Raw genomic sequence first — 11301 nt, 5'->3', positions numbered from 1 at the left:
TTCTAATGAGTAATTAACTGGAAGTTGTTGTTGTGCTTGATGAAGTACAGAGAAAGGACCTAATGGTTGGGGTGGGTGGGAGTTTCAGGTTTCTTGATTTTTAGGATCCTCGTGTTCCCAAGTATGAAGGTCTGAGGTGATGAGTTTTTTCTGTGGTTTTACCATTGAGGGAAACCCACGGCTGTAAATTTAGTAAATAATCACATCACGTGAACTTCGTCTTTACAAATGAATTCATATTTAATTATTTATTTGTTTGTGTGTTTTGTTTTGTGTTGTGTTGTGTTGATTTGACAGAGTCTCACTCAGCAGGCCCAGCTGGCCTGAGACTGGCCTCAAAGTTGTGGTAATCCTCCTGCCTCAAATGGAGATGTATGTCTCTCTCTGTGTGTACATAATTATATAGTTTTAATTAATTAGTTTATTTGTAATTCCTATAATTTATATATAGTCTCGGTGCTGACATTATAGGCATGCACCACTATACTATATGTAAAATTATTTTTAGTTCTGAATAGAGTTTCAGTGTTCAGATTATATTACTGAGAAAGTGGGGCAAAAATGTTAGATGAGATACTTCTTATCTGACTATCAAATACTAAAATCAAACAACAAGATTTTCACTCACCATTATAAACCTGAAGCTCCTGGAGTAGCCTTCATTGTTGTCTTGTAAAATTGGTTTGAAACATTTTACAGAATGTGAGTGTTTACAAACATCAATACCTTTAACCATTGTACTCTGTGCACATTATAATTATCACATTATGTATAATTTGAGGCCACCCTCAATTTCTGTAATTTACAGCACAGGTTAGAATTTGCCATCAAAAGACTCATTAATAGAGGAAGCGTCAGCATAGGAACAAGAAAGGACATGGCATAAGGTGGTGTAATCGCGGGGAGATGTTCTGTTCCTGGAAGAATTTTGCCAGCATAAATCTGCGTTTCTGCCCTTGCTTGAGCATTCTGAGGTGCTCTTATCTGAGTCTGAATTTGGACCGATCACATTTGAAATAGAAAAATCCAGCTCAGCTGTTTGTACACAAAAATGAAACAACTATTGCTGGAAGCACATGGACCCCGGCATCCTCTGTAACTATGGTGACACAGCCTCAGGCAAAAGGCTCCTGCAGGAATCCTTGCTCAGGAGACTACATCAGAAAAGGATGGATGCAAAATGGCCTCGAGCCTCAAGCCAGGCAGCCCCGTTAGCTTCTGTTCGCTAGTTTTGTTTCAGAAAGATAAACTATTCCTTTCATAAATACTCAGACGATATTAACCTTAATTGAAAATAAAATGAAAATTAACTTCATTCGGGGCGTTATTCCCCATAAACTCATTGTGATACTGGATGAGCATTGCTGTCAGATCCACAAAGCTTCTGTGATAACTTCAATCTTTTTTTCTTTAATGTTTAAATATTTTGTCACATAAGAGTTCTGTATTTATATCATTTCAACCCCACATTCGCCTCCTTCCAACTCTCTTTCTTCCCATTCCCTTACACAGTAATGACTTCTTTAATTATTATTATTACACATATACCCACTATATATAAATATATGTATATTTATATATGCCCAGTACATTTGGTATTGCTCATGTGTCTGTGTTTAGCATCTGAACAATGACAACACCAGTTGGCATCTTGGTGTGAATAAGGGAACTCTCATACAACCCCACCCCTAAATGAAGAGCTGTGGGCAACTAATTGCTGCTAAGGAGAGGAATCAGTATTCTCCAGGGAGAACTGTTGAAATACCTTTCCTGGGAATCCCGAGCTTAGAGTGTACCTGGACAAGAATACCCAAAGGCTTTCATTCCAGGGTTCTCCATAATCAACTGTGGCTTGAAGCCAAAAGCAACCATCTTGTCCCCAACTTCATTTCTTGAGTCCTATAACGTAGATGAAAAGGGAGTGAGGAAAGATGTGGTCTAAACATCAAAAGTTGAAACTGCTGACAACAGCCCATGGGGACAGTTTCTTCAGCTTGTGAGGTGAATCCATCAAGTCTTGTCTTCCTGGAGTGAAAGTATCACCTCAAGGATAGGACAACAGAAAATACCTACACAGTGACACAACCAGTCTTGATGCTTTGCATCACGGTGCCCCGTCTTAGTTACTTTCCTTTTGTAGTGACAAGACAGCATGACCAAAGTAACTTATAAAAGACAGCATTTAATTGGAGGCTCACAGGTTCGGAGAGTTTCAGTCCATGGCCATCATGGTGGGGAGCATGGCAGCAGGCAGGCAGGCAGGCTGGGTACTGGAGTAATAGCTGAGAGAGCTTACATGTTAAGACAACAACCATGAGACAGACAGATAGACAGACAGACAGACACACACACACACACACACACACACACACACACACACAGGGCAGGAGGTGGGGAGAGACTGGGCCTGGTGTGGGTTTTTGAAACCTCAAAGCCCACCCCCAATGACACATTGTCTCTGACAAGGCCACACCTCCTAATCCTCCTTAAACAGTTCCACCAACAGGGGACCAAGTATTCAGACATCTGAGCCTATGGGGTCAATCTCACCCAAACTACCACATGATCTTACCTCTATAAAACGTTCCTTTCCAGGGTATTGGGTTATTACACTTCTACACAGATCCTCAGAGAAAAGTTTCAAAGTCTTTCCCTTTATCAAATCAAACTTTATGTCTTTGAACCACTCATTTTTAAGATGCGACTTCTAAATTCCACAAGGCATAGTTCTGGTTCCAAAATAAATCTGTATTTAAAAAAAAATATTAGGGAAATAGAGTAACTTTGTATGCATGGCATACTTTTTGTCTGAATGCCGTATGTTCTAGAACCTTGCCAATGCCTCAGCTCCCTACAGAAGCTGCTCTGCATTACAGAGCTCACTGTGTCTCAGGTCTGTAAGGTTAGAGACTCTGTAACTGGAATTTAAAATGGTATTTTAGGAGGCATATTGGCTGGCTGTGTGTCCTCTGAAGCTTTTTTTTTATTACTGACATCGAGATTGTCATTGCTCCAGATTCTCAAAGGAGATAAGTCCCTGGCTTTGTAGACAGCTACTGTATGTAAGCCCAGGCACAGGAAGCCTGGCCTAACTTACTTCCTTCTGTGACTGCGGACACTGGGCCGTGTGGGTTGCAAGGTCAAAATGAGATGAGAAAAATTGTTTTCTGAGAACCCAGGCACAAACATTTATGAGGTACTGTGCTGTTCACTTAAGGGCATTCTGATCTTACAAACACCACGAACCAGTAGAAGCAATGGAAGAAGGTAGACACAAGAGTGTACCAAGGTCCCTTCTCAGAGTGGCTGGGACACAGCATGAAGCAAACGCTTTGTGTGTGTCAGCTTCTCTAGGGTGAGCTTGGATTTTACACTGAGACAGTTAAAGTGATATTAAAAATTGTACAAACTACAGGAGACTGTGTTGTAAGCACCTACAGTATGCCAGGCAGTAAGATGAGTATGATGTATCTAGGAAGGGAGACTAGCTTAAATATAAATAAAGATGTATATGGAGTGTGTGTGCATGTGTGTGCACGTGCATGCACGCACATGTGTATGTGTATGTGTGTTCGTGCATGTGTGTGCATATGTGTGCATGTGTACAAGCATGCCTCTGTGTGTGTGGTGTGTGCAAGCATGCCTCTGTGCATGTGTGTGTCTGTGTGTGTGTGTGTTTTTGTTGGAGTCATGAAGAAGCATCTTTAAAAAAGAAAAGATCAGGAATCGGGGATGGAGAGACGACTTAGTGGTTAAGAGTATTTATTATTCCCCCTGAGGACCTACATGGTTCTCAGCACCCACACTGGGCAGCTCATCTGTAACTCCAGCTCCAGATCTGACACCCTCTTTTGGTCTCAGTGCATACTTGAAGGCATGAGGCATACATCTGAACAGATACACACATACACATAAAATAAGATAAAAGTAAATCTTATGAAAATGAAAGAAAAGTAATCATCTTTTTGGCTACAATCTGAAGGATGCCAGGATGTAGGTGAAAGGAGTTACACTCTACTATGATGGGGTAATAATGGCAAAGCTGTGCACCCAGCCACCTGCAAACATTCACCAGGATGGCTTTCATGTGTGATAGTTGCTTATCCTACTGACCAAGGGCTGAAGAGGAGACCTGCATCATTTCATGCCAGTATTGTGGTCCCATACAGGTAAAGAAAAGGGATAACACAAGGATCAGGCTCAGCTGAGATGAATCGAAGACCCCAAGGATTCAGTCAGTGACAGTTCCAATAGTGCAACTGTTGTCCTCTTCCATCAAGCTGGAATTGTTCCCTAGCCTGATTTATTACCTTATGGAGATTCTTGGTGACATCTAATTAAGTGGCCCTAATGCCACAAGCCTGATAATAGAAAAGATATGTTAGGCCATGCTGATGGCAACTTATTTTAATAGCACCTATGATAGGATGATTTGGACACAAGGAGTTCATCCACCCTGCTTTAGTTTTACAAAACAATCTCCTTCGAAACAAATAGAGTCCCAGAGAGGTGCAGCTTGGAAGAATGCACCAGCCAATACTGTCTTTATATCAATCCAAAAAAATCCTGCCATGGAGTGTGGAAAGGAGCCCACCTGGTACAGCCAGTGGACCTGAGCCAGTTACTGGATGAGTGTCTTACAGATTCCAGTGACCTCTGCTCACTCCTCTAAAGAACTTTCAACTTTGCTGTCAGGGAGTATATGATGATGGAATCATTTTTTTAAGGAAGTTGTTAGGCAACTGGACGTAAGGAGAACCATACTGGTTATTCTATAAAACCAGTAAAATCCCAGCTGTCTGAGACATCCTGATAACACAATCTTTGATGAGAGTTCGTCACGAGAGGACACTTCAATGATGGGATCTACTTGACCAGGACTGGTCCCATGAGTGATGCTTCTGATAAAGGCTGGGTCTAGGATTCAGTGGAGGTACCAGCCTGAGTGTCACACTGAAAGGCACATGCGGCTGCTCCTGTGTGTGAGTTTAATGTATCAGAGATTCCCACACAAGGCACAAAATTCATTGGTTTGAACTCATTCACAATAAACTCATGGTCGCCAGTAATGCATCCATGTCTCACTAAGGAAAAGAAATTTAAAAGCACTTCCCCTTGATGTAATTAACCAGGAGTGAGGTCAGATTTGAATTTTCCACTTTTCTCTGTGTCTTCCATTGTTCCTGTCTTGTGTGAGTCTGAATCTGTGCCTCCCTGAATACAATCTTGTGAATTTGCCCCTGTACATGTGTCTGTCTGTCTGTCTGTCCTTAACAGAGGGCTTTGCTCTGTGCTATTAAACAGCGCAGAAAGCATCACATGGGGAAGTAATGAGGAGCACTACAGAAATCTTGAACAAACTTTAACAAGGGATTAATTCTCTGGTTCAGAGACCCAGATAACAAACAGGCAAACACCATCAAGCAGCAACCATGTGGGTACACCAACATCTATGGTGAATATTCATTTTACAAGGCCAATTTGATCCTATGTTATGTTTTCACCAAATGACTATCATAAAATACATGCATTTGGAGACAGAGACATGGAAGAGTACATAACTTAAGGTTACAACTCTGCACTAGCTTAGGTTGTAAAGGAGCCACCTCCTCCCCCACCATACAGTTCTATAATATTCTAACCAGAGAGTTAACTACAAGGTCAAATATTTTAAAAACAGATCTCAGAAATGCAAACCTGATGTTGTCTCTGGTGAGTGGAGATGAACAGGGAGAGAAAGACCAGAGGCATCTTTAAGAACATTTCATGGATAAAGAGAAGTCCATGTTAAAATGGTCTTTATAAGTAAAAAGTGCTATGATTCAGAAAACAAGAAATAGTAGAAAATACCTCAAAGAGTTAGGACAGTAAGATAATAAAAAAAATGGAAATTATTTAAAGCTACTTCTTTTTCTCTCTGAAACTTCCTGGACAATAAAGGGCAGACAGACCCCAGAGTTCTCCCTGATAGGTTATGATCTCAAAGGGAAAAAAAGGCTCTTGAGTAAAGTTAAACAGAAGGCCACAGCAAATGCAATAGTGAGTTTTCTCAATTCGGTATCAAGACTTTGAGTTTTCAGCATACTTTCTTGCTGGCTCTGGGTACAGAACACAAGCAGGCTTTCCTCCACCCTGTGGGGTGGAGGAGGCCAATGGGCAGTGAGAGAGGGCTCACTGGATGCAGTGCTTGTTGTAGAAGCACCAAGAGCAGAAATTCAGACACCCGCAACCAAGTAAAGGAAAATCCAGAAGGAGACTAGATTTCCATAATGGACTACATCCACTCTAATAAACTGAAGCAAGCACTTCTAGCCTTAAACGTTATTTTGTCAGAGCAAGAAGAACTGAGAGAACACGAGGAATTTGCAGGCAAGGAGCCTGGTGAGGATTCCCAGTGGCTGTCCAGTGTTGGGGATTGTTCTGTGGACAGCAAAGACGCAGGTCACGAGAATCCCGTGTAACTATTGGTTTATGCAATGTGATGCCATAGAGGTGTATTGGCCGGACTTTCTCCATTGTTTTTAATGAAGCACTTAAGAAGTGTTAGGGCAGCCTGTTGCGTGAGAGATAGATACATAAGTTGTTTCATGACACATATAGTTGAGCTCACAGCTGCTTAAAGTTTTCCTAGGATTGTTGTGTTGGGGTAAAATTGTCTAATCCATAGGAAGGAAGGAACTCTTACCTCAAGACCAAAAAGGAAAGAAAGGCTTATCTTCATCACCCAGATGAAGGACAGGTCATCTAGAAGGAAGAGGAAAGACCACACCTAAGTTTGAATGCAGTTTCTAAAACACAAAGCAAGGAGACCTGGTTTGACAGAAACTATTTATCAGAAGACAGAGACCGGGCAGCATGGCCACAAAACTCAGTGGAACTAAAATATTAGGCTCAGTTGGTAAAGGCATGATGCATGGGGTGGGGGCAGGGTAGTGAATCTCACCCATCTTGAGATGCCCAGGCTGAACAAAAATGCACAGACTTCTGATTTTTAAGTAAAAATACAGACAGATTTAAAAGAGATCAGTAGTAGAGAGTCTCAAAGTGAAGCTGCAAAGCAGACCGGTGAATTATAATAATACATCATTAAGGCAGGACCCGACTGAACTCTGGCTCACAGCAGCCGTCCTTCCTCAGCCTCCCCAGCTCTGGATATAGGTGTGAGTTAAGTGTTAGGTGACAGATGCCCAGCTCTGGGAGAGGCTCAGAGCAAGATTCACCCTCTTCCAGGGTTAGCTGCTTTCCATGGACAATGTTTGGCCAGTGTCCAGATCCTCAGAGTGTCATCACACTAATTATTCCTGAAATCAGCATTTAAACACTTGGAACAAACTTGCAAAGTGAAGCTCTTTCTTCAACTCACAAAGCAAATTTAACATTTCCAGTAGAGTTCGAGATGTTCCTCTAGTAGGGAAAATTGCACAAACTGCAGGGAAAATGATTAATACTCATTATCAATCTCTAGCAATGTTCTTGGATTTTTGTCTCAATATTCAGAAAAATAAAATTGCTTGTTCTGTTCTTTCAAGCAGGCTGTTCTTTTCAACTCATTAATTTATCTTGGAAATTCCACTTTTCAAATTTAAAAACCCATAATTAGGATGCTTAATATTGATAGGGAAAATAAAATGCATACATTATCAGGAAAAATACAAACATGCATCGTTTTTTAAACAAATATCCTCTAGATTTTCTTTTGTAATTATTACGTTACCTTGGGTGTATGGGTGTTATGCCTGCATGTATGTCTGTGCCCCGTATGCATGCAGTTACCTCAGAGGCCAGAAGAGAGCATCCGATCCCCTGGAACTGGAATTACAGATTGTTATGAGCCACCCTATGGGTGTGGGAATTGAACTTGGGGCCTCTGGAGGAACAGCTCTTAACTATTGATCCCATCTCTCCAGCCCCTAATATCCTTTGTACACTTTTTATGTAAGTGTCAGATAATATTGTAAATTTTCCCAAAGTTTTAGTAATCCTTAGTCTCCTAGATTTTCCTTTACAAATACTGATAGGACATAACATCCTTAAAGGTATCACAATCCTGTTAACACAACCTTACAGGCTCAGAGGCATAGGTATGCCAAAGAACACAACCTGTAAGATGGAAACCTACAGTCAGCTACAGTGACAAGGATGAGCTTGTGTTTCCACAGATTAGCATCCAGGATAGAACAGTTAGCAAGCTCTTCTTGAACTTTGATTCTTAGTGCACGTGAGTTGTGAGTCCTGAAATATTAATAATGGGAGATTCTATGCAGAGATACCTGCAGACTGGCCCAAGGTTGAGTGTCTAGTTCTCATTGTTTTTTTCTCCACGTGTCTCTTCCTGGTTAACTAGCTTTGTTGTGGTTCCCTGACTTCATTCTCTACAAAGGGGGCTGGTGTGAGGCTGTAAGAGTGTGCCTTCAACATTTAGAAGGAGCCTGTGAGAAGTCATGGTCTTCTTGATGAGCAGTGAGGTAGCTCAGGGACAGGGCATGATGGTGTGCATCTGGAGCTTCTCTTAGGCTGAGGGAAATAATGTCAGGGAAAGTGTCCCAAGAGGAAGACATGGCATGATATTCACAGATCAAACAGTGGAACCCCTTTCCTAGGGAGCTCTTTTCTGCCTATGTCTTTCTGTATGTGACACCAAGAGGCTTGATTAGTTTTCTGCTGTGGTGTCCTGCCCCTCTATCCTAAGACTCTGTTAAGTCTGTCACTTGAGCATGTCACAGGGGCTTCCTAACAGGTGCTATACACAGTAGAATCTAACCTACATCATAGTTGCTCAGTTTTCAGGGAGGCTGGGATGTGGGCAGAGTTGGAGGTGAAATGCATGCAGCATGTCCTCACCTGAGCATTCTAGGTACCTGTGCATGACTCTGAACAAGCTACTGAAAATTACCAACAATGATGACTGCTCATCTCTGTGTTGAAGATGGCTTATCAGAAATCACTTTACACAGATGTTAGGCCTATTTAATTCCCATACCCACAGAGGAGAAATGTCTTTTCTCACTCCCTATTAAATATCTTTCATTTATATTTATAAAACAATATTTTAAAATGTGTTTACTTTCACTGTTGATGTGATTGTGGCCACAGGGACTTAATCTGTGGAAACAAAAAAAATGGAAAAGGAGACAACTCCCAGCAAGTAAGCCATGTGCAAAGAAAGGGAATTTCCAAAACCAGAAAAGTACAGTTTTCTTACCTATATTTTGTGATACTGTGGGCTTTACTTTTACATCATTTAACTGGAAAGAGAAGATACTAACTTCTATTATTCTTAAAAGAAGAAGCCAAAACAACCACAACAATAAATATTTTTAAGCATGAAAAGATGCTGGGCACTTTTAATATACCCCAGAGTGAAAAGCAGGTTCTAGCTAAACAGGATTGGGCTGCAGAAGTGTTCATAGCTCAGCTCTTGATGAGATTGGAAGATGGGGAAAGACAGGACTTCAATTTCTCAACTGGAAGTCACTGTTTCAAAATAAATTCAAAACAATAATAAAGGGAAATCTCCAAAGGGGAAAAGAAAACCCTGGAAATTGCATTTTCTCAGTGCCAGCAGGATGAAACAGTTCATAATTTTTCTTTTCCATTTTGTGACAAAATCAGTTTCAAGAGAAAGCAATAAGGGTACAATACAGACAGCTTTTAAAGTAGAAGGAAGTAACACACAGGAGCAGTGTGGGAAAGTTATCAAAAGTTGTCAATCAGAAAGTGAGTTTGATAGCTTCTTCTCTCAGTGGGTAAGGTGGGAGCTCAGGATCCCCACAGAGAGCCAGATTCGAGGCGTGGCCATGGTGTAAAACCAGGGAACTTCTGATAAGAGCCATGTATACAAAACTGGGATTCCTCAGCTCTTAACATCACTTTTATTGTGAAGAAGGGAGTAAATATGAGGGGAGAGGTCATAACTTTCTCCTTATTCAAGTTAAGGAGAAATCAAGGAATTCACATACAAGTATCTGAGGATTACAGCAATCCACAGATGTCCTAACAGGGCTGTTGTGCTGGAATCATGAAAAAATAAAGAAACACAGTGAGACACTTTCAGCTTAGGGGCTTTATTCCACCCACAACAATTGTATTGCTTTGTCTCCAGTATTTTAATTGCATGAAATTAATTGCCAACCTCACTCAGCTGTAAACCAATGAGCTGTAAGAATGACCAGCCTAGAAAGACATGCCCACTGGTGAAACATTGGTTTGACTGTCAAGGGAATAACCAACTACTCTCTGACTGGGTTTAAGACCCAGTTTATAAGCTAAAGCCCATGTCTGGCACACTCATTGGGGACAAGAACCTGTGGCTAGGCAGGTCATAAGACTGAAGGGACAATTATATTTACTGATTTTTATCTTAACTCAATATTTTTAAATGCATACTGTTTTGCATTTCATAATATACATTTTGTTGTGAAACTTTAGCAGGAAACACACACAGTGATTTCTGTGTTGAAAATCTAATGGGAGGACAGATAAGAGGAGACAGTAAGCCCTGCAGGATGGGCTCAGAGGCAAACAGAGTGCATGCTAACCAAGAAGTGGGAGGAGATGGGTTTACAAGAGAAAATTATGAATAAAAAAAGAGGCAAGAATGGGAAATATTGAGAGGGAAAGTAACCACACGAGGAAATGGGAGAGGAAGGAAACTATTATTTCAGTAGAAGATAAAGGAAACCAGTTGTGCAGAAGCAAGACCAGTGCGTGCGTTAGTAGAAGCCAGAAGTTTAGAGAGCGGCATAAAGTGAAGGAAAACAGTGCAAAGAAGGGACACTCCAGCTGCTTGCCCCAAGGCCACTAGAAGACAGAAGGGTTTGCCCCCATGGGAGTCTAGTAGACACATTACACAAGGGAAGCTGGGAACCACAGTCTGACTGGAAAGCGGTCCTCCTGCTCTGGAATGGGAGCTGTGGTGGTTTGGATGGAAATGGCCTCCGTAGCACACATATTTGATTACGTGGACCCAGGCTGGTAGAACTGTTTGGGAAGAATTAAGAGGTGTGGCCTTGTTGGAGGAGGTGTGTCACTGAAGATGGGCTTTGAGATTTCAGCTCTCACTGTCTTCTGCCTCATGTTTGCGGATCCGATGGAAGCTCCCAGCTACTGCTCCAGAGCCATGTCTGCCTGCCTGTTGACTTGCTCCCTGCCCAATGATCACAGATCTAACTCTCTGAAACTGTAAGCCACAAATAAACTCTTCTATAAGTTGCCTGTGTACTATCTCTTCACAGCAGTAAAAAAATAACTAAGAAGGGAACCATGCCATTTAAGCATGGTGGGAACAGGAGTTGATGTGAG

The 11301-nt window shown here is 41.5% G+C and overlaps 1 pseudogene; it reads left to right on the top strand.

The window, feature by feature from the left end:
• Positions 1 to 6269: 6269 nt before the first annotated feature.
• LOC131894678 (mitochondrial glutamate carrier 1-like) overlaps positions 6270 to 11301 on the top strand; it is a 44065-nt pseudogene continuing 39033 nt past the window's right edge.

This window comes from Peromyscus eremicus, chromosome 17, assembly GCF_949786415.1.
Source record: "Peromyscus eremicus chromosome 17, PerEre_H2_v1, whole genome shotgun sequence".
NCBI lineage: Eukaryota > Metazoa > Chordata > Mammalia > Rodentia > Cricetidae > Peromyscus > Peromyscus eremicus.
This window is presented reverse-complemented; position numbering and strand designations above follow the sequence as displayed.